Source organism: Eschrichtius robustus, chromosome 17 (genome assembly GCF_028021215.1).
Source record: "Eschrichtius robustus isolate mEscRob2 chromosome 17, mEscRob2.pri, whole genome shotgun sequence".
Lineage (NCBI taxonomy): Eukaryota > Metazoa > Chordata > Mammalia > Artiodactyla > Eschrichtiidae > Eschrichtius > Eschrichtius robustus.
In genome coordinates, this window is record NC_090840.1 from 84,025,475 (window position 1) to 84,051,731 (window position 26,257).

The 26,257-nt window shown below is 43.2% G+C and overlaps 1 protein-coding gene across 8 annotated transcripts in view; it reads right to left on the bottom strand.

Annotated features, from left to right (window-relative positions):
• The window catches only part of PTK2 (protein tyrosine kinase 2), a 255,666-nt gene that overhangs the window by 216,751 nt on the left and 12,658 nt on the right, over window positions 1-26,257 (bottom strand). For 5 of the 8 annotated variants that reach the window (XM_068525378.1, XM_068525376.1, XM_068525369.1 and 2 more), the window contains one exon: window positions 8,431-8,527. The exons of 1 other annotated variant lie outside the window; for it this stretch is intronic. The gene's annotated coding sequence lies outside the window, so the exon portion shown is untranslated. Of the gene's footprint in view, window positions 1-8,430; window positions 8,528-26,257 lie in introns of those variants that run through there. 2 more of the 8 variants (XM_068525370.1, XM_068525374.1) reach the window with 2 other exon arrangements.

The following is a 26,257-nucleotide window of genomic DNA, read 5'->3' on the forward strand; positions in this document are numbered from 1 at the left end:
CCCTGCTCGCCGCAACTAGAGAAAGCCTGTGCGCAGCAATGAAGACCCAACGCAGCCAAAAATAAAATTAATTAATTAATTAATTTTTAAAAAAAGGATAGCATTGTGGAGAAACCTCTTCAAAAAAAAAAAGTAAATATATTTGTGTGTATGTGCACGTATATATATGGAGGGACAGAGAGAGAGGGCAGGGAGGGATGGGGAGGGAGAGAAGAGGAAAACGGGGATGGGGTAGGGAAGGCATGCAGGCAAATGTAACAAAATGTTAATTTAACATTCGGTGAATCTAGTTGAAGTACAGTATTTGGGAGTTCCCTATACTACATCCTACAACTTTTCCATAAAAGAAAATAATTTTTTCATTAAAAAAAAAAAACATGCTATACACCTGAAACACTGTAAAGCAACTATACTTCAATTTTTAAAAATTTAAAAAACAAAAAACAAAACAAGGAGCAGCAAACTAGAAAGGGTGCTGGAGGGGCTTTCGGAGGCGCCAACCTAGTGGTATGATATTGATGAAAAAGGCAAAAGTTGTGTTATTGCATACTGAAATCGACAAGTGTTCATACCGCAGATCCCAAGTCACCCAGAAAAGCTATAACTGAGTTTAATATCTTTTAGTACATTTTGTTTAAGAAGATCTGTTAAGTATCCTTTTGAAAAATATAATAAATATGGTTACATATTTTTTTAAGTGTACACTCCACTACTTTTTTTCTCTTCTGCATATACAATAACCTTTCAATTGAACAGTGAGTCACACTGAAACCTCTTAGAAGACACTGTACACGGCCGTCACACTCCACACGTGTGGTGCAGCAACAACACGTGATCCCAACCAGAGGGAGCACCCGGCAAACCGCCCTCCCGCATCCACACAAACGGACCACTGACAGCACCCAGAAACACCGTTAACTGTAAGAAGCATCCCAGCCCTGTTCCCAGCCTTCAGAACCAGGGTTAAGTTAGTGCAGATCCCAGAGAAAAACACAGGGATGGAGCCAGACAACAAAATGTAAGCAGAACAATTCCAATCTCTCTTCTGTCCCTCAATACGCTATCAAGGAGGCTACTAGCAGATCTCTGGTGTGTGCTCACCATACAAAGGGCGGCAGGGAGGGGCTGTGGTGAGCAGGTCTGGGCACCCAGTGGTTTACATCTCTAGGGGAGAGTAAGGTGGGTCTCAAACACAGAGGGGCACGTGCAATAAAGGAACAAAAACCAGCCTCATTTTATCACTGATTCTATTATAACCGCACAGTGGAGTATCCTCCCATCATAAAATTATGAAGAGCTCATCATTTAAAATAGCTGCCTTCTTATTTTCTAAAGTCAAACAAACTTTTATTTTTAAATAAAAATTAAAACACACAACTTTCCACTTTAATTTCCCTCCCTGCCCTATACAAGCCTTTCCTAAGCAAGGGCCTATTGGGAAAAAGTGCTAAATAACAGCTCTGGAGGACATCAAAAGGCACCACAAAGTAATAACAAGCAACTCTCTTGCATACTTTTAAGAAAGTGTATTTACAGTCACAATTAAGTCTTAAGTTCAGTAAAGCTAATGTGTATTATTTTCTGTGTATGTTCTTGTTATTTCTAGCAGTGTAAAATATAACTGTACCCTACAATTATAGCTGACTAAACAAAAGAGCTGAAGACTGCATAATTAAATTTGTCCCAGGACTTCCCTAGTGGCGCAGTGGTTAAGACTCTGTGCTCCCAACGCAGGGGGCCCGGGTTCGATCCCTGGTCAGGGAGCTGGATCCCACATGCATGCCGCAACTAAGAGTTCGCATGCCACAACTAAGGAGTCAGCAAGACGCAACTAAGGAGGAAGCCCGTGAGCCGCAACTAAGGAGCCCGCCTGCTGCAACTAAGGAGCCCGCCTGCTGCAACTAAGACCCAGTGCAACCAAATAGATAAAGAGATAAATAAATATTTTAAAAATAAAATAAATTTGTCCCATTAATCTGAGAAAACAGTTCTTATTAATTTTCAAAGCTGGTAAAACTATTTTCTCCAGAGCTACAAGAGCTTGAACAACATGGAAGGAATCCTAAAATAATTTAACTTTTAAAACAACTTTTACTTATGCTAATTACATGACATCTGTAATATACAATTGTATTATATGAAGACAAGCCACATTATAAAGCCTTTAGAGGTCATGAATAAATAAGCATACAAAAATCAGCCAAGGACTTCAAGGTAGTGTCTATGCTAAAATCTATTTCACTTAAACTTCCATGATACCTCATCCAGAAAAATAAAATTTAATCCAGCTTGAAAGAAAAGCTGAGCTCAAGTGTGTGCAATATCTGTACGTATATACACAGAAGTCACCTATCTTTTTTTTTTTTTAAGTTTGGTGTATGATTTCCATACAGAAGAACCTCCAGTTCAGTGAGTTCTGACAAACATACTCAGTTGTATGGCCATGGAAGATACGGCCTCTTTCCATCACTCCGAGAAGTGCTCTCATGCCCTTCTGTACACAGGTCTCTCCCACCCTCAGCCCTAGGCAACCACTCACCTAATTTCTATTCTCAGAGCTCTGCCTTTACCAAAATGTTGTATAAATGGAATCATAGTTGTATTAGCGTTTTGTGTTTTCACTTGGTAGAATGCTTTGGCGACTCACCCATTTTGCTGCCTATGTCAGTAGTTAATTCCTTCCTATTGCTGAACAGGATTCCACCGTAGGGGCGGACCACAACCTGCTGCTCATCCATTTACCAGCTGTTGGGCATTTGAGTTGTTTTCCATTTTAAGTGATTATGAATAAAGCTGCTATAAACATTCATATACATGGACATAAATTTTCATTTCCCTTGGGTAAATACCTCCAAGTAGGATTACTGGATTGTATGATAAGTATATATTCAACTTCATAAGAAACTGCCAAATTGTTTTCCAAAGTGTTATAACACTTTGCATTCCCACCAGCAAAGGAAGAGTTCTAACTGCTTCACATCTTTGTCACTGGGCACTGTCACCTTGTGCTGTCTTATTTTGTTTTAATGCTAGCCATTCTAATAGGATTGCAATGGTATCTCAATGTGGTTGCCATCTGCATTTCCCCAATGATTAATGATGCTGAGCATCTTTCTGGGTGCTTATTCTTATCCATGTGAAAGGGATGAAATGCCTAATCAAACCTTTTGGCCATTTTTTCAATTGAAATTTTTACTGAGACACCTTTTTTTTTAAACTGAAGTATAGTTGCTGTACAATATTACATAAGTTACAGGTTACAATATAGTGATTCACAATTTTTTTAAAATTTATTTATTTATTTTATTTTTGGCTGTGTTGGGTCTTTATTGCTGCTGCGCGTGGGCTTTCTCTAGTTGCGGCGAGCAGGGGCTACTCGTCATTGCAGTGCACAGGCTTCTCTTGTTGAGGAGCATGGGCTCTAGGCGCGCGGGCTTCAGTAGTTGTGGCTCACGGGCTGTAGAGCCCTAGACTCAGTAGTTGTGGCGCGCAGGCTTAGTTGCTCCGCCGCATGTGGGATCTTCCCGGACCAGGGCTCAAACCCGTGTCCCCTGCATTCGCAGGCGGATTCTTAACCACTGCGCCACCAGGAAAACCCTGATTCACAATTTTTAAAGGTTATACTCCATTTACAGTTATTATAAAGCATTGGCTATATTCCTCATGTTGTACAATATATCCTTGTAGCTTATTTTATTAATAGTTTGTACCTCTTACTCCCCTACCCCTATACTGCCCCTCCCCAATCCCTCTCCCCAGTGGTAATCACTAGTTTGTTCTCTATATCAGTGAGGCTTTTTTGTTGTTGTTATATTCACTAGTTTGTTGTATTTTTTCAGGTTCCACATATAAGTGATAACATACAGTATCTGTCTTTCTTTGTCTGACTTATTTCACTTAGCATAATGCCCTCCAAGTCCATCCACGTTGCTGCAAGTGGCAAATTTTTGTTCTTTTTAATGAGACATCTATCCTTTTTAATATACAGTTAATCAAAGAAGAAATGCTGAAAAGTTTGCATATTTTGATAAGCCACTTAGAATTCATGAGTAGACAAAAATCTAAAATGCTTCCTTACCATCCCAATTCCCAACACCCTACTTGCCACCTCCCAAAAAAAATATCTATGATATGCCAAAACAGGTAGAAAGAAAAAAAATCTCCTCTTCTCCTTACTCTGAATGTAAAAACCACAGGAAAAGTGTCTCCCTACTTCTAGGGACAGGAATGGACCGATTTCCCTATTTTTACAAGTATTTGCTAAAACCACATTCTTTCCTCAGTATGAGCCACGGACACCTGATTGGCAACTACCTGCAGAGCTCTGCAGATACAGTGGTAACGCAAGTCAGCATGGGCGACACATACACGCTGAATACACGCATCGTGGTCGACACGTGGCTGACAGCACAGAAAGGAAGCACAGCACTGAGGGAAGGTCCGCGGGCAGTTCAGCAGGCAGCACGACTCTCCTCGCTATGAAAGCATGACCCACATGCAGGAGCACAAGGGCTAAGACTTACTGCAAAGGAACCTGAAAACTTGATAACCACCATATGAAACCTTGGGCAAGTTTCTTAACATCTCTAAGTCCCGTTTCTCATCTACAAAATGTGAATAGTAAATGCTACCTTCCTGAATTACTATAAAAAATTAAATAATATTCTAACTCACACAACGACTGACACATAAATGGCAGCTATTATGACTATTACATTCACCCAAAGTTCCTGAATCACAATGTGGGTCTGGGAAGATAAAGATGCGCTCTTCACAGAGCTGTGCGTATGAAACTGGAGGCTCACACAGCAGGTAACGTGCACACGCCGGACGCACTGAACTAAATGCAGGTGCAGGGTCCCGACCACACGTGAAAACTACCAGGTGTTTACAGAAGAGGTGCCCTGGAGCTGGCAAGCATGAAAGCCTCTGTGGACCTTATTTCTTACGATTTTGCCTCAGCATTTCAAATGCAGTGACACTTCTTTGCAAAAGGATCTAATCTAATCACCCTTGGTGTCACATGACCTCGTCATGAACGGCTTACTTTCCTCCAGGATGCTATAGCTATGCCATACAAATGAGACTGGTGCTTACACACCTCAGTGACATTTTCCACCCCCTCTGCTTGCCACATTCCCAGTGCAGCCAAATGTGGAACAGTTTCTGGAATAGCTTCTTAAGTGCCCTGTTCTTGCCTGACAACCGGAGCGGAGCTTCAGCACAGTCCGGCGCCAATGATTGGTTTGGACAGCCAGATGCCAATTTTATTAAGTTTTTGTGACAGGTGCTCTATAAGGATTTTTTTCCATGAATCAATACATGAAATCAACAGTTTAAGATTATCACTTGGATTCAAGTGTCCTGATATCTCCTATGCTCAGGTTTTAGGACAACGTTAAAAATTTACATCGGACGTTTAACAATCTGAATCACATTTCCCATGTAAACCTGTTTAAGTCTCTTAAGGGTAGAGTCTGTAACTCAGTTAATATGTACAGTCTCTGTACAATCTAGGTCCATCTCTGTGCTTATTCTTGCGCTTTCTCTACCTGCAATGCCCTTCCCCAGCTACAGCCAGCCCTTCTTATCTTTCCCTGCAGGCTCCCCCAGGAAGACAGTCTTCCCCTCCCTCTGAACTTCCCACCATACTTTTCTCCGTCAGCGTTTCTACCTTGTCTCCCTGCTCCTGCACCATCTGCCCTACGTTCTTCAACCCGGGCACCGTTCCCAGCAGGCAGGAGGAACATCTGTCCAGACAAGGCAGGGAAAGGGCAGGTGTGCCCGGGGGTGAGACAGAATTAAAATACTTGATCAGCCTTACTTATAGAGCTAGTAGAGAAGGTGAGAACTCTTAGCCAGACTTAAGAATATTAAGCAAACAGGAAAAAATGTGGCCATTAGAAGTCCAAGAAAGCAGGAAAACAAAAAGTTGAACAAAAAAGGAAACGTAATCACACTACCTTAACTGGCTCAACAGTGAGCAATGTTTACAAAGTCAAGAAACATTAAAAACTAAAATATGGGTCTAAACAAAAATTGTGATTTAACTATATAGCGAAGTTGAAAATGTAACTTTTTCTAAAATTGATGCGTCAGTGACTCCTGACTAGTACAGAAATATAGTTAGGAAACATGGATGCAAACGCTAAAAGAAACGGCTAAAGCGGGGGATTCCAGGGGCCTCCAGGAGGGGGGGGGGGACGAGATGCTTAAAAGATGTCTTTATTCACAAAATGGGGGTCTTCAGAGGGTCTCAAGGCAGCCTTCCTTCTGTCTACCACCTTCCCACAAACCATTAACCCTGAAAATGATCTCCATACATATTTCAGCAACTCCGCTCCTCCAAAACTTTGCTTTGCTTTCTTAGGGTTGCGGTTGTAAACTCCTCCATCCCAAGTCCCTGCCTTCTAGCCCAACACCCCAAAACACAGCAAGAACCAAGAGCCAGCTCTGGCAAAGCAGCTTCGGGAGCAGAGCCATTCTGCAGGGGCTCAGGCGGGCCAGGGGCTTAAGATGGGGCACTCAGGTAGAGCCAGGGGCCTGGACCTCAGCATCACAGCTCTGGACTCACTCTGGGGGAGGCCAGTATTACTCATGTGGTCTGACCGTTTGTCTGGAGCTAGGGGAAACAATTACAGGAACACTGGTTAGAAGGTTATTTTCCTAGGCTTATATATTTTCAAATACTGGGGGGGGAAAAAAAAAGAGCCAACGCAGAATCAGTAGATTATGTCCTGGTGTTAAAAGCTCCACTGAGCTGGGGAAGAGGCTCTTGGTTCATCAGGAGCTGGCCTGTCATCTCACCACCCTCCCGTCAGGCTTTTCTTCCACTGCGTATTATATCAAGAAGATTTTTTGAGTAACTTCTACTAAATATTGTCCCCTCATGTAACCGTCTTGTGCTGTACCAAGATGAGATATTTTTAAGCACTAATGCTGCTGAAAAGCTACACTTGATATTCTGCCTCTTGTTTGGATCTACTAAGAGAACTTACTTTGTGTCAAGCATTAAATATTCCTTCATTCAGCATTTAGCAAAAACTACCTACGGGTCAAGCAGAAAAGATGCAGAGCTGAAATAAAATCTTTTTTATTTCGAAGACTCTAGGAAACAGACTTTCACCCAAATAAATGTTACAGTTACAGGAAGAAACATATAATCTGGACTGGGAGGAGGGAATAAAACAAGGTTGTCACCTCACGACCTGCAACATAATCACACCCGGCACAGCCATGCAGAAGAGGCTCCACTTGCAGCCAATAAAGAGCAGGGGGAATTGGAAAAACAGGAGTAAGACTTCCGGGCCTTGCTAGGAAACTGAAACTGCATGACATAATTTCCCTTCCCTAATACCTAGCCTCTGTAGAAACACAAGTGGCTTGGGAAGAAAGAGAACAAAGGAGGAAAGTGAGCTGACCTTCAGAAGGAAATGGAAAAACAACCAGGGCCCCGCCACTTCAACATCCAAGACAAGGACACTGGCCAAAGTGAAATTCAACACAGTTATAAATTGTCACAAATGCTGAATCCATGAGGTCCAAGTTCATGAGGCTTTTACCGACACAACATATTGGTACGACAAAGTGCTTACCAATGCCAATACCCCAGGAGAGATGTATGAATCGTCTACCAACTGTCTGTCCTTGATTTACCACTAAACTAACCAGAAAGAGCAGTCTTTGGAAATGACAAACTGGGATAGAATCTCAAGTTTACAACTTCCCAGCGGTGGAGCATGAAACAAATTCCGAAGTTACAAATTACAAAGAGCCCAGTCTTCCTCTCATTAAAATGGGAAAACTCCCACGGAATGATAACTGCTAACATTTGTGAGTGCTGAGCACCTTACACACCTCTCACCACCCTGGGAGGTGCTATCAAAACACCGTTTGTTGGATGGGAAAGCTAGGTTTAGGTAGCTAGTAGAGTTCGTAAGTAGCTAAGTTGCCATCTGAATCCAGAGCCCATGAGAAATCAGGTACCAGAGTAAAGGGCACAAGCTCTGAACCAGACTGAGTCTGAATCCCAGCTTTGCATTTACTATCTTAGTAACCTTTAACCTCTCTGTACTTAAGTTATGCAAACGTGAAAGAGGGGAGAGGAGCGACCTCACTCACGGGTTTATTGTGAGGCCCCATCAGCAGCTATAACTTGGTGTTTATAAGGCACCAGGCACTATTTTAAAGCATGCGATGTTATTGTTGTTGTTAATCATTATTATTACAGTATCTCAGCAAAAATATATACATAGTATCTACACAGAAAAGGTACTAAATAACTCCTGTTTTTTCTCTCACTTACTCTGCAAAATTCACTACCTTTTGTTTGTTTCTACTGTGTGACAAAGAAACCCTAAGACAGAGGAAAGAAAAATCAAAGCAAAACAAAAAACCAAGACACAAGTGTAGCAAGGGAATCAGACTCACAGTTCAGAAGGCCACCATAACTCTGTGACGAAGTCAAACGATGATTTACAAATATTCCTAGTTTCTCTTTCCTCTTTCCATAGCAGTCAGAAAGAACCTGACAAGAAAAGACAACGTGCGTTTATAAAACCACCTTTGCCACCACTTTTTCAAAGCTCTATTGTGTTCATCCCCCTCAGTCAGCTTCATTACCTACCATGCATGCATGCCGTGCCAGACCTGGAATGAGGGATAAAAACATGTTATCAAGTCCCTGTCTTCAAACCTACATTCCAGTTAAGAAAATACATGTGAAAACTGAACACTATTAAAGCATATCAACAAGCACATATTAATGAGGCACAAAGTTAGCGAATAAGTTCAGGGTAAGATCACCAACAATATATACATCTATTTCATCCTCTCCCACCAAAATCATACTAAAGAGATATAAAAAAATTTTAAAAACAAAACATAGCTCAGGCAGAACTGAAAGGAGAAAAAGAAAGAGAATTCTGGAAGCTGTGAGAAAAGTTTCTCACACGGAATATAAAGACCAAAACAAAACAAAGAAGAAAAAAGAAGAAAAAAAACTTGGAGGAAACGGAAACTATGAAAGATTGTAAGCACAGTAAATGACTCAGCAGGCCAAGACAGCCAGATCCTAAGCCCGCAGTGGGAAAAACTGAGACCCAGTTCCATCTACACATCGGTATCCCAGAAGGCTCAGAACCGGCAGCACCAGTGCAGACAACTGGGGGCGAGGAAGGTGGAGGCCTGAGCACAGAGGAGCAGGTGAAGCTGCTTAAGCCACAGCCAGAACCCCAACACCATCTCTGACCCAGACCGGACGGTCACTCCCTGGAAAGAGCAGAGCGTCTCTGCACTGAAGTCCCCCTGTCCAGCTGCACTAACACAGGCGGACTTCATCGGCGTACACAGCTCAACGGTGGATGCTCCAGCTTCCCACCACCCACCCACTCAGCCCCCAGAACTCTGTAGTCAGAATTCTACAGATGAGAGTCTGGGGAATCTGATCAGGCCAAGGAGAAAGACCTAAAGATACACTGGGGATTCCCCAACAAATGGCCCACCCAGAATATCCCGACGTAAAAGTCAAAAGGCCCAGTCCACAGCAGACGGAAGGACGGCGGTGGGAGGGTGGGAGCGAAGGAAGCAAGGAGGGAAATAACTCGAAAGAAACAGGAACTATACAGTCAATAACCTAGAGATAAGAAGACACTGCAATCGATAAACAAAAACAGGATGTTCTTTTAAAAGAACAAAAAAAGAACCCTTGGATATTAAAGAAGCTAAGCACAGAAATAAAAAACTAAAGAAGAAGGTTAAGTCAAATTGAAGACATCTCCCTGAAAGCAAAATAAAAAGGAAGGAAGGAAGAAAGGAAGGGAGGGAGGGAGGGAGGGAGGGAGGGAGGGAAGAAGGCAAGGAGAAGGGAGGGAGGGAGGGAGGGAGGGAGGGAAGAAAAGTATACTGGAGTGAAAGTATAAGAAAATTACAGAACTTGTCTACAACACCCAAGTTGTGGATAACAAGACTTTCATAAGGACAGAACAAGGAAACAGAAGGGAGAAAATCTTCAGCACAATAACTTGAAAAAATCTTCCCATAACTGAGGGATAAAAGTTACCAGAATGAAGGTCCCCACTAAATAAGCAGAACAGTAGACGAAAAGAGACCCACACATCATGACATTTAGAAAGACTTGGACAAATTTTTTAATTCCTACCAGCTTCTAAAGATGCAAAGGAAAAAAGTTACATACAAAGAATAAAAAATTAGAATAAGCTTCTGAACTGAAAACCAGTAACGTGGCGCACAGGAGGCAATGGAGCAGAGCGATGCCGACACAGCACCCCACAGCGGCCACACCCCCGACCACCTTCTCCATCACGCTCACTCTCAGACTTTCTGCCTCTTAAGCATCCCACCTCAGGAAGCCACTGGAGAAAGTCCTCCACCAACGTGTGAGCATAACAAAGTAGGAGGAAGTCACGGACAAACAGGAGCTTCGATGAAGAGATGAGGGCATCTCCGGGATGACGGTGAAAGGAGATTCCAGAACGGGAGCTGTGCGCCAGGAGAGGACAGTCAGAGCAACGTGGCTCATGAGAAAGGAAAGAGGAAGGCTGCCGCACCTGCCCAAAGACACTGGACCACCTTTCTAAAGTGATTCATCTCTGTATGGTGTGCTCCACCCAAACGAAGAAGTCAGTCAAGAAAGACATACACAGGCGATACCACAAACACGAAACTCAACTCTGGAGAAAGGCCAAAGGATGAGAGCAAAGGAACGTCCAGGGGCAACACCACAGGAAAAGGCGTAAGGAGCAACCAGTTCAGAAAAGAAGAAAACAGAGATCTCCAGGAAATCGTATCCCAGAAAGAGAACGTGAAGAGTGTATGTGACTGACCTTGTGGAAGATTTACTAAAAGGCTATGGGAAAGTGTGGGGAAAATAAGCAGCAGGCATAGAAAGAACTAAGAACACGGGATTCCCTGGTCAAAGGAAGGTGAGTATCCATCGCACTACCCTGTGCATCTCTCTACAAGGTACTCACCTACTGTCCCATCGCCAGTGACTTGCTTCTCTCTGCCCCTCACTCGCCTGGAGACCTTGTAGAGGGCCATTTCTCAGCGATCACTTTCCAGAACCCAGTGCAATGCTTGCTACAGCAGTGCACATGAGAGCAAAGCTTTTTTTGCGTTTATTCACGTACTGAGTACCTACTCTACCTACCTGGCGTTCCTCTAGGGAACTAGAAGTCAAAGACATACAGACTTTGCTTGTCCTTCAAGAGTTTAAACTATTTTTATTCCTGAGAAAACAAATATTTATTCTATATCTTCATCCTCCCCAAAAGATGAAAAGTTCACCAATGGCTTACAGAATTTCAATAGGCAAGTTATCACTAATGGATTGGTACCCCGAGACGTGATGATGCTTTTTGACACGGCATGCATCGTGTAATATGAAAAGTGTCAGCCTGGGCGTTAGGGAATCTGGCTTCCTGTACGTTATGACATGAGGCCCTTATTGATCAAGCCCAGACTAACTCTCCAGAGTCCTAACATCTCTCAACATTGGTCTCCTAGGAATCCTACACTCCAGCAAAGGTAAACTACTTCCAGTTTACAGAACACATGTGCCCTCCCTCACACCTCTATGCCATTTGCAGCTCCCTCCACCTGGATATTCCTGCCCTGGCTGAACCAGGATGCACACCTGGAGGGAGCCACGCCCCTCTCTCCTGCACTCCCCCAGCAACCCACCACTGACAGAGGGATCTCTGGAGTGACTGACACATGCCATGCATGGTACCAGGCACTGGAATACACATCAGTCAACAGGAGAGACACGGCCCTGCCCCCAAGGACCCTTGTGGTGTAGCTTCCGGTTTAATATGCTTACTAGAGTGGATGTTAAATCCGACCCGATCTGTCAGCCTCTCCCTCCACCCAAACAGCAAGATTCTAGGGACAATGGCAGCCTCTTTCAGCTCTGCAGCCTCAGGACCCAAACACTACTAAATAAAACCAAAGTTAAGCTCAAAAAAACTCCAGTCAGTGGCAGGAGGTAAGTAACATGTGCTCTTTAGAGGCCCTCTGCCTTTTCTTTTCTTTTCTTGTTTGTTTTTGACCTCTTTTCTATTACAGGAGTACAAACCTGAAAACTTCATTCATTGAAATGCAAGTCTCTTAAAACTGGCTTTCTTCTTGCTGTGAAAGGCAAAACACTCCCCAGGTCTGGTTTTTGTTCACCACTATATACCCGATGGTATACACTGTATCAAACACCCAGAGCACTTAATCAATAAACATACACTTGATGCATGAGCGACAATGCCTGAATAAAGGAATGGATACACCAGCTTCTGAGTGCCTTATAACTGCTCTTTGCTTCATATTGTATTTTAAGAAGAATTCAAGAAGAAACAACATTTCATTTTAAGCGACAGGAGGCCTGCTCACTTGCCATGTCAGCAGTGGGCGAGGCAGCGCATGCTGAGTTCCAGCACTCCTGTTTATATCACGTGAGCCAATCTATCTTTATTAAGAATATGAGCTATGCATTTTAACTACAAAACTGGTAAAATATAAGCATGGAAATTTGAACTAGTTCAAATAGAGGAGAAAACTAGATATTTCCCAAACTGTATAATTTTTTTTTAATTAATTAATTTATTTATTTATTTATGGCTGTGTTGGGTCTTCGTTTCTGTGCTAGGGCTTTCTCCCGTTGTGGCAAGCGGGGGCCACTCTTCATCGCGGTGCGCGGGCCTCTCACTATCGCGGCCTCTCTTGTTGCGGAGCACAGGCTCCAGACGCGCAGGCTCAGTAATTGTGGCTCACGGGCCCAGTCACTCCGTGGCATGTGGGATCCTCCCAGACCAGGGCTCGAACCCGTGTCCCTCACATTGGCAGGCAGACTCTCAACCACTCCGCCACCAGGGAAGCCCCCAAACTGTATAATTAAAATACATACATAAAATATTTTGCTCCAGATAGATAAACAGAAACTAAGCTTGTCTCACTATACAATAAAATACACTGCCAGGTCCCTGAAGGTATTTGTAAGATGGATACTCTCTACATTTTGGGCATGAATGGTGTGTTTTATGATGGGTATAAATAGATACCTGGGCTGCTCTGAACCCCTTTCCCTTTCTAACATGCAAACTAAAATGTTCCACCAGTCGCACACTCTAAATCTGTGTTTCATTAACAGGTAAAATACTTCCTTCCATCACCTTGCTTATAGTGTTCTCATTTCAATGCACAATCCAACGTGGCCAGCTTTCTAACATCCATCTCTCAGTAAGTCTCAATAACAACCCTAATCATCATACAATGACAGCCTTTCTCCTAAGTGCTTTATAAGTCGGAGCTCCTCACGCCTCTAGCTGGTTACTATTAGTGTTCCCATTTTACACATAAGAAAGCTAAGTCTGAAAGAAATTAAGAAATTTTCAAGGTCACACAGCAAGCAAGGGAGAGATCAGGGATTCAAACACTAGCTTAACAGCACTTTTAAAATCATGATGCTATTCTGGTTTCCCAAATTAACCAGATAATATTATTGTTAAAACAATGAACATGATCTGGGCTTTCCAAAGCAAGCACAGCAGAAAAACTCTTCCTAAAGCTGAGTAACATTCAACATGACACACTGACAAATTATAAGATATCTGGCTCGAATTAAGCATGTAGGCTGAACTCCTGGAGAAGAATTGGTCGTTTGATGTTAAGTGCTAAATAAGGCCGAAACCCACTATTTCTTAACCCACAACATCGTAACAATTTAAGTTAACTGTGACAGTCTCCAATGTCCAAAATATACAACCATTTCACGGAGGCTGCCCTTCCTCTAAGCTCAGTCTACCAACAGTTTTGTACTTACGCAAGCTGCAATATGTATTCTAAAAAAAATTAGGTCAGAAGTAACTTTCTGAAAAACCAAAAATATATAAAGAATGTGAATATGATTATGAAAATCATCTGGACAAACAAAAGCTTCTTTATGCTTCAAACTAATTTTCTAGCCAAAAATATTCTAATACGAGACTGTGGTGCTGCTCACAGGTTGGGATGCAGTGTCTCAGGCATCTCTGAGATGCCTGTTACTAAACTAATGACTAAGTGAATACATTAACAAGAAAGAAGAGGTAAAGTTACTAAATTCAGAAAAAACAATATTAACAACAACACTAGTAACAGATTGCCTATTATGCCTGCAGAGTAAATGATGAATATAAACTGCCTTCTAGTTCTTGGAGAAACTGATCAAACTAAATCGGAGAATGATTAAGATTAGCCTTCAGGAACTTCCCTGGCGGTCCAGTGGGTAAGACTCCGCGCTCCCAATGCAGGGGGCCCGGGTTCGATCCCTGATGGGGGAACTAGATCCGGCATGCGTGCTGCAACTAAGGCCTGGCGCAGATTAAATAAATAGAAATCTTTAAAAAAAGGAAAAAAAAGATTAGCCTTCAAATTCCCACGACAGAAATATCTACATTGTTAGGAACTGTATTTGTTGAACATCAGGTTGATTCTTTCCTTATTTATTTATATGACTAGCCATGTACGAACTATGTTATACCACATTTGTAAGAGAGTTATGACTATCTCTACCTAACAGATGAGATAACAAAATTAGAGTTTAAGCAACCTGGTCACCATCACACAGGGAGCAAGGATCAGATCTGAGACTCAAAGTAAAATCTGTCCAAAGTCCATGCTCTTAACCACTGCTCTATTTTGCACTGTGAATAACATCCCCAGAAAATTCTACTGTGCAAAAGGCTTAAAAATATTAACAAAACACTATTCTACTCAAATTAATTAACAGGCACAGTTAATATATTCAAGACAAGTCAACCCTTCAATCATACTCAAAAGAACTAATGGTTATTACAGTATATCTAAGGGTCATTTTGTCCACCTGAGAGAGACACCAAAAGAAGGACCTACGAACCAATTTCAAGAAGTAATTAGAAGGAGCATCTCCTGTAGGGACTGAGAGAGGTAACTGATCAAGGGACAGTCATTTGGACATTAATGGCCCAGATGAAACCAGAAACCATCATTACCTGCACAATGGAAGCAGTGTGCAAGTGCAGGGTCCCAGGTCTAGTAGGTAAGGAAGAGTAAAGCACACTCTATCCTGTCTCTCCTGGAGACAGCAAAGTAAACCTGGATGGAGCAACTGCAGAAGCTATTTAATGAAAAGTACACAGTAGCAGGTGGATTAGGAAAGGAGACTGGAATTCAAACCACCACCAAATTTGCAGATTTAAATATGACAAAGAGCCCCTAACAAAATACCCTAAACGTGGAGGATGTGCTCCACACACATATTCGGCACAGGAAGAGCCAGGCACGATCTGATTCCCATGGGAAAACAAAATCAAGATAAGTCAATACTGAGATGAAACAGATGTTAGAATTAACCCACAAAGCCTTTAAAGCAGCTATTATGCAAATAATCCCATAAACAAGCACACACCCAATATACTCAATATCACAAATTCTTTTTATCTCTTAAACCCACAGGCTTTGGTCCCCACCACTCCATAGAGACTTCTCTATCCAAGATCACCAATAATCTCCAAACCGCTCGATCCAGTGGTCAGTACTCTGGCCTCACCTGACAAGAGTCGGTCACTTCCTCTCCCCTCCTCTTGGTTCCCAGGATGCCGTCTTCCCCTGTTTTCGTCTCAGCTCACAGGTGCCTCCTCCTCTCTCTAACCAGTCAATTCCAGAGCCCCCAGGGCTCTGTCCGTTCTCCTCTTAGCTGTGCTTACCTCCCAGGCAAGCTCACTCTGAATGCTGTCTCCTGCTAACTCTAAAATGTGTCTCCAGTTCAGACCCGCTGCCCAGCTGTTGTCCTGCACGGACTGCTGTCAACCCTGCGTCGCAGCCACCACCTCCCACCCTCTCCTGTGCATCACAGAGGAGAAGCCAGAACTGGGTTTCCCAAAACCCCCTCCTGCCACGACTCAGGGCTGGAGGTAACCAATAAGAGGCACTTGTGCAAGACGGGTAAGATGAACGAGAAAAGTGCTCTCAGGAGGCAGCTGTGGGCAGAAGCATAGCTGCAGGTTGATGCGTAGGGAGAAAAAAGAATTCACCAACTGTGGCAGCTAAGAGCGAGAGTGGCTTCCACAGAGAATTCCCAGCGGCCCCAGAGGGAGGCCCCAGGAACCACCTGCTTCAACCACTGAGATCAGCAGCAGCGGCTCCAACTGTCCAGATCACTGTTGACTCCAGATGAGCTCCTGGGACACACTCACTGTAATGGCTGCTTCCTTGACCTTCAACCCTGCCAGCCCTATACCAACAGAAGTGATGGATTCTAGTTCCTATATTGAAAAAACGTCTAGAGTGGCTTCTGTTTTCCTGACCAAACCCTTGACAGATGCACTGTACACTGGGAGCAGCTGCTAGCCTGCTCAGAGCAGTGAAACATCGCCAAAGAGAGCGGCGTAAAATGCCCAGTAGACCCCTCAAAGCTCAGGCGCGGCCTTCCGACACGACCCTTCCGCACGCGGTCAACCCCCCCTCAGCCAAGTGCTGAGGGTGTCATCCCTAACCCTTCCTCCCACGCTCCCCACCCAATCTTGTCGGCTTTTCCTGCAAAACACGCCCCGAAACTGCCCTTGGCGTCACATCCCCCAGCACCAGGCTGACCCGAGCCGCCCTCGCGTTCACCCACATGACGGCAGCAGCCGCACCCACGCAGCACCGGCCTCCCTGCTCCCACCCTGGCCACCCCAGAGCCTGTTCCCAACGCCGCACGTGACTCGGACTCTCAATCAGACGCACCACTTCTCTGCTCAAGATCCTAGACAGTCCCTCAGTTTACACGGATGTTTGCACGGCCAAAGAAATGTGCTGAGAAAAAACAAACCTGCTTAAGACTATCAGCCTTTCAGCAAGAACAGTTGTTGCAAGAGTTGAGGACATGGGAAACAACATCAATAATCAGTTAAAGAACAAGGCACATGATTCTGGGTGGCTTTCCTTGGCTGTTGATGCGTCAACAGATGGTTCCCACACTGCTCGGCTATTTATTCAAGGAGCCAGTGGTACTGAGGAACTGGCCTCCAAGAATAGTGTATGTGGAACTACGGGTGAGAATATTTTCAAAGAACTGGAGAAAACACCAATTTAGTACAACCTGAAGTGGAATACAAATGATGACAGTAAAAATACACGGGGAGGGACTTCCCTGGCAGTCCAGTGGCTAAGGCTCCGCACTCCCAATGCAGGGGGCCCGGGTTCGATCCCTGGTCAGGGAACTAGATCCCGCATGCATGTCGCAACCAAGAGTTCTCATGTCGCAACTAAAGATCCCACATGCTGCAACTAAGACCCGGCACAGCCAAATAAATAAATAAATATTTTTTTAAAAATACATGGGAAGCAGAGAAGAAGGGCTGGCTGGACAAATTTACAAAGATTATGAAAATGTAAGTTGTACATTTACAGCTTTTAAAACCTGTAAAGCTTTTTAACATAGTTATTTAAACTATGGTTATTCATTGTGTTCTTCATCAGCGCGTACTCTGTGCAAAGTATTTTAATCTGCTCTGTGTTACTGAACCAGCAGCATCAACAGCGAACTTCACTGGACTATCCTGACTCGTCCTCCCACAAAGCAGTTTAATGACTGGGGGTAGGTTCTGTTGTGACTTGCTGACCTCAGAGCCACGACTGAAATTCTTCTGAAAAAGACCCTCCTTCAATTATCACTGTTATCGAAAAATTGTATTCAATGAAATTAGCTGTTGCTAAAGACTTGATAATATTTCTTAATGAATTCAACTTAAAATTACAAGGCACAACAGTGCTTATATGAGAGACTTCTACTGCAGTAAAGTCATTTCAATGACAGCCAATGTTTGAATCACAAGTGACACCACGCTTCTTTACACTCTCCCCGTGCTATCAAAAGTCACAACGACAAGCGAGATTTCCATTCCCACACAAATCCACAGCAGATACATTTCTGAGTTTAAGCTACAGCAGCATTTTTTGAACCCTGATGCCAAGTATAATGAAAATTTACATATTTCAAAATCCATTTAACTATGCAGTTGAGGCCCCCCTCTAACCATCAATTGGAAGTGATTAATCTGCAATATAATGACATGCTAAAAGGCAAATATCAAGAAGAACCTAATAGAATTCTATAAAGGCCTTCCAAGCAATGAATATGCTCAATTAAAATGATATACTCCTGCACTGATATCAGGATCTGAGAGTACCTATCGGCATAAAGACATTTTCAAAGGTGAAGCACATAAAACCTCCTGGGCAGATCAGCATTAAGAGATGAATATCTGTAATTGACGCCAAAGACAGGGAGCATTAACTTCAAAACTCCAATTAAGGAAAGTGTTATCCCCTTCCTCCCCCAAAAGAGAATTCCATTCTTCTCATTAGTGGACCTGTATTATAAAAAAATTATACTCAGTTATAATTTGAATTCTGTCCATGAAAAATTTGTAGAAATTCTGTGTTCTCTCTTATTATAGAAGTATTTACATAATATCCTTGATTTTGCCTATTAGTCTGAAAAACCTAAGATATTTCCTTTTATGGAAACTGTGTGCCTTTACAGAAATGTTTGACAATCCATTTTAGTCAACTAAATCCCCCTGTCTTCTACACACAGGTACAGTTAAGACATAGTTCACCCATCTTCAACTTTCTCAGTTGATCTTCTTTTTGATTTATGTCTACATTTTACATTTATTCCTGATAAATTTTAATTTTACCTTATTGATTTCAGCACTTCATTACAACCTGTCAAAATATTTTAAAATTCTGATTCTAGAAATGAGCTGTCTCCCAGCATGACTCCTGATCTTTATTCAAGTCCCTTATAAAAACATTAGGACAGGTGTCAAGGATGACACACTTCTGGAGACATCTTTACTTTGGTGTAGAAATTCTGATTTTTCAGTTTTGTGGTGAATTATATACTGCATGTGGCTGCAACATATATCTTCTATCTAAAGGCAATAATTCCTTGAACTCCCTAGTAATGACAGAAATAATAAACTTCTTTAGGCTTTGTGCAGTAAAGCATGAACCTTGCCCAGGGAAAGGTCTTGCCCGTGCACAGCTCCTGGGAAGTCACCTCTGAGCCCTCAGAACCTCCTGCCTGATTTAGGCCTCCTTAATTTAGCTGGGGGCCTGAGGTCACACATTCCCAGGAAGAAACTACACTCATTTTTGATGCTAGCAAATCCTACCTAAAGGTGACACCTGTCCATCTCTCACAGCCATGTGACTATTAAGAGATGCCTAACAGTATGTAAGCTTCAGCTCTAACGTACAATAGCATGTTGAAAACATTCCAGGACCGTCGGAGTCCCACACACCTGGCCAGCCTTCTATGTACCAAAAACGTGTCTTGTTTTGTCTCTGGAGGGGAGGAAAGGCTGGGGATACAGTTCCACTTCGGAGTGGCTGCATGTGTTTGGGGTTTACCTGGCAGTTTGGGATGTATTACATTTAAAGTAAAACCCCTGTGATTTGGATGATTAGCTTAAACCTTTGCAGAGTGCCGGAAGTATACAATCTAACAACAGGGAGCCACTCCCCCTGGGTGCTGGGCTCCCTTTTAATAATCCAACAAGAGCCCTAGAGTTCTCTCCCCAGGGAAAAACAACACACATTTACACACAATTCTGCTTACAACTTCATTTCTGGGGCTCATGGACCTAGGAAACAATGTTTCCTTCTCAAAGCAACTGTGATCCCTAGTAAACTCAAGAGCAAAGAGAGCTTCATGAACTTGTCACCCCAGGAGAAATCTGGGAGCTGTCCCAGAGTTACCCTGGACCCCTCTCGCGGCCCTGCCGCGTCATTTGCCTGGTCGGGGCCTGGAGATTAACTCAGAAACGGGCTTCAAATCAGTCCCCTTCTCTCCCGTTCCTCAGTCATGCCCTTGATCAAGGCTTTCTTCATTTATCTGCACAACATAATTGTAAGATTAAAAGAACACAAGCTGTGGAACTGGACCATCTGAACTCTGCCCGTCACTTTACTAGCGAGTGACACCGGGCAGCCATTTCCTGAGTGACAAAGGTGTGCTTCCTCCCCCTTCTCAACTGCTTTACTGTAACACCGCCCACGCTGATCCAGTCCAAACCTCCTCCAACCGTACAAATCTGTTCTATATCAGAATCAAGTACAAACTGCTTTGATCCTGCCTGTAACGCCAACTTCACCTCCTCCTCTACCCGACCTGTCCTGTACTCCAGATGTGACAGAGACAGTCAGCTCCACAAACCCTGGCCCCTCACGCCTCCACACCGTTGCACAGGGCGGGTCCTGTCTTGAAGGCCCTTCCTGCTTCCCATTTTCCACTTGACTTCTACAGATCCTTTCAGACAGTTAGAACCTGCAGAGGCCACTGCATCTGGTCCACAACCAGTTTTTGTATGGTTCCTTGGCTAAGAATGTTTTTTACTTTTGTAAAGGGTTAAAGAGGGAAAAAAAATGTAACAGGCGATATGCGGCCTGCAAAGCCTGAAGTGTTCACCATCTGGCCTTTAACAGAGAAAGTCTGCCGACACCAGAGCTTGACCATCAATGGAGACGCGCTCTCCAGTCCTCAGAGCCCCTGCTGTGACACAGCCACTGACCAGAACCAGTCCCACTCCCCTCTTGTCTGTATCACCAGGGCTTAATACTGTATGAGGCACAAGACAGGTGTTTAATAAATGCTGAACAAATGAATGAACTGACTAGACCAGCTCAAAAACAAACCAGGGAAACACACAAGGGCAAAAGACTTAGCCTTTAGTAGTAAACCACTACATAAGTCGGGTAAAGATCCTGATCCTAGCACTTCACGTTTGTCCAAACTTTACACAGTAGCTGCACAAATACCCTCAATGGCTGAGATTATAAATACTAGACTTTATAAGTAAGGACACCGAGACTCACAGAAACTACACAACTTGTCAAAAGTCACCTGACAAAAGGCAGAGAGGCAACATTTGAACCCAGGTCTTCTGCTTCCCAGATGAGATACTCTTTCTTTTAAAAAGACCTGCCTCCCCACACAAACCATGATGCCCAGACCCCTTCAATTACCAATACCTGAGACGTTAGGGGAGGGATAAAATTTAATTTCTGACTCATTATTTAATTTTGATAATTTTCAAGTCAATGCTACTTTTTGTAAACAAAACAAAAATGAAATGGATACGCAAAATAAGCACTAGGCTAAAAGACCCTGGTATAACCACAAACTGAAATTTTCTTTCTTTCCTTTTCTTCAATCAGTCCTTAAGAAAGTAAAATTAAACAGCTTAATTAACAAATGCCACTGAAAGGAAGCAGCTGCAGGCACAGCATGAACCCCTGCCCATCGGCTAAGCTGAAACAAACTGGCAGTCGAGGCAGTCATCTGTCCTCAAGCTTCAGCTTGGACAGAACAGAGTCCAAGAGCTGAGAACGTACATTAACACCTCGACTTCAGGCAGGAGATAAAACAAGTATTTCCAGAGGCAGAAATGAAATATAAGAAACTCTATTAAACAAAAAAACTTAGTCTAATCTATTAATCTAATCTTTTTGCAAAACCAAGGTATAAATTATGCATAGCTGGAATTTAAGTACCTAGGTGCCCAGAAGTTTCTGAGTCAGGACCAAGATGTAGCCAAACTGAACTAGGATGTGGGTCTATTAAAGATAACATTAATTTCAAAGAAGTGGTTCCATACAGAACACATTTTCTTACTGCAATCCCCTTTTAGAAATAAGTCACAACAAGGTACATGAAAAAAATTCACTCATTTGGAATTTATCAAACACTACAATAAATCATAAGTCATCAAAGGAATCTTAATGGAAATTAGAAAATATAGGGAATTCCCTGACGGGCCAGTGGTTAGGACTCCATGCTTTCACTGCAGAGGGCCTGGGTTCAATCCCTGGTCAGGGAACTAACATCCTACCAGCCACGCAGAGTGGCCAAAAGAAAAGAAAATATACCTAAATATTGAACATATTTATTGAATGGAACAATAAATGTTTTATGAATAAATAATAAAAATACCTCACATCAAATTGTAGCCCTTGGGCAAAGAAGGATTCCTTAAATGAGACTCCAAAAAAACTAATCATAAAGAAAAAGACTGGGGCTTCCCTGGTGGCGCAGTGGTTAAGAATCGCCAGCCAGGCGGGTGAGTACGAATGGGAAGCTGAACTATGTCGGCCTTCAGCCTGTGAAAAGGATGGGACGAAAGGAGGTTTTAAAGGACACCTTGGAAAAAAGAGGAGTATTAGGGCATTTAAAAGCAAGGATTCGAGCTGAAGTTTTCAATGCTCTTGATGATGAAAGTGAACCTCAACCATCATTGTCTCATGAAAACCCTCTAATTAATGAATTAATTCGGGAGTATTTGGAATTCAACAAATATAAGTATACAGCATCTGTCCTCATAGCAGGGTGTAATCTGTGCTTTAAGACTGTTTGGTGCCTTGGAGATATGCCTCATCAAAGAAAAGAGATCATGAAGCGGATTTTGGAAGAGAGAATGGATTCCTTATTTGTGGTGCTGGAACTTTCCATTTGATAGATCTTTTGTTAATATTCTAGATCTTTTATTTAATGTTAACTGAATGTTAATACCTTAACTGAATAAAGACTGATGATTTAAAAAAAAAAAAAAAAGAATTGCCTGCCAATGCAGGGGACACGGGTTCCAGCCCTGGTCCGGGAAGATCCCACATGCCGCGGAGCAGCTAAGCCCGTGCGCCGCAACTACTGAGCCTGCGCACTACAGCCTGCGTGCCACAACTAGTGAGCCCACGTGGCACAACTACTGAAGCCCACGTGCCTAGAGCTCGTGCTCTGCAACAAGAGAAGCCACCGCAGCGAGAAGCCGGCGCACCGCAATGAAAAGTAGCCCCCACTCGCCTCAACTAGAGAAAGCCTGCGCGCAGCAACGAAGACCCAACACAGCCAAAAATAAATTAATTAATTTAAAAAAAAAAAAAGAAAAAGACTGATAAAGTCAACGATATTAAAATTAAGAACTTTAGTTCCAAGACACCTCAAAAGTAAAAAGACAAACCAGAAACTGGAAGAAAATATTCACAACTTATAATGACAAAGGATAGTAATCCACACATAGAAAGAACACCTACAAGTCAATAAGAAAAACATAAGAAGAAATTAGGTCAATGTTTTCACAGGTCCTTCACAGAAGAGAGAAAAGATATGACCAATATATTAAAAGAGTATCAACAAAGTTAGTAATAAGAGAAATTCAATTTAAAGCCACAAAAAGGTATTATTACATAACCACCAGAATGGTAAAACTGAAAAAAAGACAAAATAAACTACTAGCAAGGATGCAGAGCAACCAGGAGTGGGATGTAAATTGGCAGGGGTACTCTAAAAGCAATCTGGCAGTAAGCAGTCAAGCTGAAGGCTGGCCAGCCCAGAACCGGCATCGCACTCCCACGTGGGCAGGCTGGACACATCCACACACGTGGGCAGCCAAAGACGTGTCAGCAGCGCTTGCAAGAGCAAGGCTGCAAACCACCCAAATGCCCATCAACTGGAGATCAGGTTACACAACAGTGAAAGTGAACGTACTGATCACGTACGGCACCTCCTACGGGTCTCAATCACAGTGCTGAGTGGGAAAAGGCAAGTCACATGTCGTGTGATTCCCTAACAGAAAGTTCAACACAGACGAAACTAACACAGAAATAAGAAATGATAAACGCAACATGCATTCAGTGACCGCTGTTTTAAATGCTGGGGATACAGTAGCGAACAGACATCTTGCCCTGAGATTTTCTGTCACAGCCAAGCGACAAAGAAAATAAATGTGAGTAAATTACAAATGATATCAGGCCTTGAAGGAGGAGGCTGCAGCTAAGGGGGCTGAGGCGAGGATGGCTATGCAGGCTTCATGATGTGGGAGGCGGGCTGCGGCGGGCAGCAGGCGGGCCTTCAGAGGGGGGATGCTCGAGTGCTGCAGCCGGGCCGTGGGTGCTAGGCTTGCGCTATTCTTCTCTACACCAGGGTGGCCCCATTGCTTGTTTCTGTACAGCCCATGAGCTAAGAAAGGTTTTTACACTGCATATGATTAAAGAAATTATTGAAAGAATAATAACATTTTGTTGCATGTGAAATTACATGAAATTCAAATTTCAGGGTCCAGAAGTAAGACTGTACGGGAACACAGACTGCTCACTCCTTTACCACAGCTGCTTCTGTGCCAGAATGGCAGGGCTGAGTACTGGGGACAGAAGCTGTAGGTGGCCTGCAGAGCCCAAATGTGTCCTGTCTGGGCCAGTACGAGGAAGCTCACCTCTGCGGACTCGGGTACCTTCCTCTGGGAGATCAGAGCACTCTTGATCTACACCTTACACACATCTTACACATGTTCTTCTGTATCTCTTCAATGTTTAATAAAATCATTTTTGAAAAAGACTAATACACTAAGTGTATTTCTCTAATGAACCTTGCTCTATTAAAGCTTCATGCTGCTTCTCCAGCCTAATGACTAAGTTTTAAAAAAACAAGATATGTACTGCTATCAGGAGCATTAAAGCAAGACAGCAAAGCAAAGCAAGCTACTGTTTATTTTGACTCAAGTACAAGAAGAACAGAAAAGGAGGGAGGGAGGGAAGGAAGGAGGGAGGAAGGGAGGGAGGGAAGGAAGGAGGGAGGAAGGAAGGAAGGAGGGAGGAAGAAAGGGAGGGAGAGAAGGAGGGAGGGAGGGAAGGAAGGGAGGGAGGGAGAAAGGAAAGGAGGGAGGGAGGGAAGGAGGGAGGGAGGGAGGAGGGAGGGAGAGAGGGAGGGAGTGGAGGGAAGGAGGAACAGAGGAGGGAGGGAGGGAGGGAGGGAGGGAAGGAGGAACGGAGGAGGGAGGGAGGGAGGACTTTTCCACTCCAGTTTCCAAGGCTGTGGAGAGACCCACAGCCTTGCTTAACACCCAGCTCATTAGGACTATTAGATGCTTCTGTGCATCACTGACTTAAAAAAGCTGTACAGTTACACCTGATCCCTTCCAGTCTTCTGAAAGAAATGTGTCATGAATTGTTATGTCACATTTTAGCAAGGGCCACAATATCTGGCCAACATTAGCATATATGTTCCCAAAGCAAGTGCCTTCACATCTTTTAAATATAAGCCAGTATCTCTGATTAGAGTTAATATTAATTAATGATGCCCATTAAAGGTGGTGATGAATACAGAGAGAGTTCATTACAACATTCTGTTTTTGCATATGTCTGAAAATTTCCACAAAGTTTTAAAATAAAATTGAAGATTCATATTTTAACTTTAATTATTAAGTATAATACCCATGTAATAGAAACTCACACAATTCCCATTTACGCATGTTTCAAAATCCTTTGTATAAAATGGCTTTCCATCACCCTTACTACTGGCAACTTTAAAAAAAAATGCTTATTTAAAAATCTGTGTGAGGGGCTTCCCTGGTGGCACAGTGGTTAAGAATCGCCTGCCAATGCAGGAGACACGGGTTCGAGCCCTGGTCCGGGAAGATCCCACATGCTGCAGAGCAAATAAGCCTGTGCGCCACAACTGCTGAGTCTGCACTCTAGAGCCCGCGAGCCACAACTACTGAGCCTGCGTGCTACAACTACTGAAGCCCACGTGCTACAACTACTGAAACCCGCGTGCTAAAACTACTGAAGCCTGCGCGCCTAGAGCCTGTGCTCCGCAACGAGAAGCCACCGCAGTGAGAAGCCCACGCACCGCAAGGAAGTAGCCTCCACTCACCACGACTAGAGAAAGCCCGTGCGCAGCAACGAAGACCCAATGCAGCCAAAAATAAATAAATTAAATAAATAAATTAAAAAACAAAATCTATGTGAAGACACAGCACTGCACCTTCTGACCCTAGCAGAAAGGAAGAGGCTGACAGCAACGAGCTGAGAAAGTCAAAGGACATTCACCCACAGGAAAACAAGCTGTATCAGCTGTGCCTCTACGTTCTCTGTGTATACAGCAGTAAATGAAAGAAATACCCCCATTCTCTCTGAGCTGCAATATTACAAAATGGGCAATGATGCAGGGAGGACTGAGAACTTTGAAAACTGGCAAACTTTTACTGTAAATGTTTACTTTTAATAGTTATTACCTTTTGTGAAACATCTCAAAAGGTCACGCACTAGTGAACACCTGAACCTTACATGCTGCGTATCACCTCGTTCCCTCATCAGCCTATGGTTCTATTATTTGGCCGATTTAAAGGACAAGGAAATGGACTTAGAGAAGTTAACAAACTAGCCCAAGACCACGGAGTCAGAGTCT